The sequence below is a fragment of the Rhincodon typus genome, unplaced genomic scaffold, assembly GCF_021869965.1.
Source record: "Rhincodon typus isolate 14 unplaced genomic scaffold, sRhiTyp1.1 hic_rhity00007484, whole genome shotgun sequence".
Lineage (NCBI taxonomy): Eukaryota > Metazoa > Chordata > Chondrichthyes > Orectolobiformes > Rhincodontidae > Rhincodon > Rhincodon typus.
This window is the reverse complement of record NW_025973122.1, coordinates 2,340-5,048: the sequence shown is the minus strand read 5'-3', so window position 1 is coordinate 5,048 and position 2,709 is coordinate 2,340. Positions and strand designations below refer to the sequence as shown.

Here is a 2,709-nt window from a genome sequence, read left to right as displayed (position 1 = left end):
ACTCTCGAACCACCAGCAAAACTCCTGTGACCTACTCCCCAAACACCAGCAAAATCCCTGTAACCCACTCCCCAAACACCAGCAAACCCCCTGTGACCCACTCCTGAACCACCAGCAAAACACATCAGACCCACTCCCGAAACACGATGAAAATCCACTGGTGCACAAGAACAGAAAAATGACATTTAGCCCCTTGATCATATTCTACTATTCAAGGAGATCATGGATGGTTTGTCATCTTAATCTATTTGCCCGTCTTCCATCTGTCCCTTAATTATGAGTTTTACTGACTTTAAATCTGTAATGTTCATTTTGCATTAATTTCCTACTGAGGAAGAGCATTTTAACCATTTCCCACCTTATGTGTGTCAAAGTGTTTCCAATTTTCACTCTCGATTGGTCTGGCTCTAATTACACTGACTCTAGTCTGAAACTACACACCCTAACCAGTGGAAACAGTTCCCCTCGCTCTACATATCCACTTCTCTTAATTTCTTGAAAACCTCCATTAAATCAGCCCTTAACCTTCGACATTTCAGGGAACACAACCCTAGTTTTTTAAATCTCTGTGCAATTTAACCCTTGATGTCTACATTTCATTGTGGTCCGCCTACTCTGCACTCCCTACTAGATCCAAAAACTCCTCACGGTCTGGTCTCCTGAACTGCTGCGAGTTCTCCATCAGATCCAGCCCTACCCACCACACTGCACTCTGCAAACATTCGGTGATTCAGAATCCTGGGAGAGTAACACCAAACTCCAGGAACCAACTACAGCAAGAACTTACAGAATAATGACTTCCATGAGGAAGTCGAGCAGGCGACAGGAGACCACATCCAGGATGAGATGTTTATGGTTGTTTCTACAGCCCAAACCCCACCTCTCAAAGATATCTCGAGGTTGAGACCCTTATAGGAGCAACCATTTCTACAAGGTCAGTATGAAGTCTCAGTGTTGAATTTTAACAGCTGGTCTTAGTGATGACACAGAGATAGAGAGAGACACTAAGCTCAGAGTCCACCCTCAGATTTATAGTTAAAACCAGCTCCAATATCTCAATTACAATGATCTGCTCCCAACATTGACCAACACCAATCATACCTCAGGTATGGTTGAACTGTGAGAAGGTGACCTTTCGTCAGAAGCTGTTAATGGAAAGAGAGGCATTAAAAACTTTTCATTATCACAGCGAGAGAAAAAATGATGGAGACAGCACACACGAGAGGAAGAATGACAGAGTGCAGGAGAGAGAAACAAGAGAGAGGGAGTGCGGGAGAAGGCATGAATGGGAGAAACGAGAGACAGAGAAAGCATGAGAGAGACAAATGAAAGAGAAAGTTCAACAGCAGGAGAAATGAGAGATAGAGAGTATGAGGGGTGAAAATGAAAGTCATAGAGAGAACGCACGAGAAAGAGGGAGAGAGCACCTGAGGAGAAATGAGAGAGAGAGAGAGCTCGGGAGAGAGCAAGAGGAGAATGAAGGACAAACAGACCACACTAGTCGAGACTAGACCAGACAAACAACAAAACCTGACATTACTGGAGAAACTCAACACCTGAGACAGCATCTGTAGAGAGAAAGCACAGTTAATGCTTTGGGTCCAGTGACACTCCTAACAGAACTCCAAAGGACTCAAAATGTTAACGTTTATTCTCTCAATAGATGCTGCCAGAGCTGCGGAGTTTCTTCAGTAATTTCTGTTCTTTTTGTGTTTCAGATCTCCAGCATTTTGTGGATCTTTGTTTGAAACAGAAAGAAGTTAGTCAAACAGTAACAGAGATATGTGCATTGTCAGCTTACTGTTTGTGCAATTGTAGTTGCTCTTCACTCCTCCTGTGAAACAAGGAATGTTCAGTGAGTGTCGACAGACTGTCAGAAAATCAGAGGAAATGCTAGAGACCCTCACTCCCATCCAGACTCAGCCCCTCATGCCCACATTGCCCTGATCTGCTGACACCCAACAGTGAACTGAGAGCCAGCCCCAATCTGAAATATCTGACTTTACATTCACAACGTGAGACTCTGAACCCTGAGACCTTCCACATTATCCTGAGAAACAGGGCACCATCGCAGACCCTCCTTCACAAACTGAGGCCCTCTCCCCACAGCCTGAGCCATTGCTAACACAGACTCCTAAACACAGAGATTCCTTGCCCACCCTCCGAACCCAAGCAAATAACCGAAGACCATAAGATACTGCAGCAGAATTAGGCTATTTGGCCCATCGGGGTTGCTCCACCATTCAATCGTGGCTGATATATTTCTCAAACCCATTCACCTGTCTTCTCTGCGTAACCCTTGATCCCCTTACCAAATAAAAGCCTACTATCCCTGTCTTTAAGGCACTCAATGACTTGGCCTCCACACCGTTCTGCAACAATGGGTTTCCACAGAATCACTGCCGTCTGGCTAAGGAAATTCCTCCTCAGTTCTAAAGGATTGTCCCGTCTCGCTGATTCTGTTCCCTTGGATCCTAGTCTCTCCTGCTAGTGGAAACATCTTCTCCACATCCACTCTATCCAGGCCTCTCAGTAATCTGTAAGTTTCAATGAGATTCACTCCAACCTTCAAAACTCCATGGAATACAGACCCACAGTTCTCAACCATTCCACATATGACAAACCCTTCAACCCAGGGATCATTCTTGTAAACCTCCTCTGGATTCCCAAGGGCAGCACATCCTTTCTTAGATATCGGGCCCAAAACTG

General features: G+C 45.0%; 1 long non-coding RNA gene across 1 annotated transcript in view; it reads right to left on the bottom strand.

Annotated features, from left to right (window-relative positions):
* The window catches only part of LOC125482234, a 3,018-nt gene extending 836 nt beyond the window's left edge, over nucleotides 1-2,182 (bottom strand). The window contains exons 1-2 of the long non-coding RNA XR_007261580.1: nucleotides 1,802-2,182; nucleotides 1,102-1,145 (exon numbers count right to left, since the gene is read on the bottom strand). This is a non-coding gene — a long non-coding RNA (uncharacterized LOC125482234). The remainder of the gene's footprint in view (nucleotides 1-1,101; nucleotides 1,146-1,801) is intronic.
* Nucleotides 2,183-2,709: the final 527 nt, after the last annotated feature.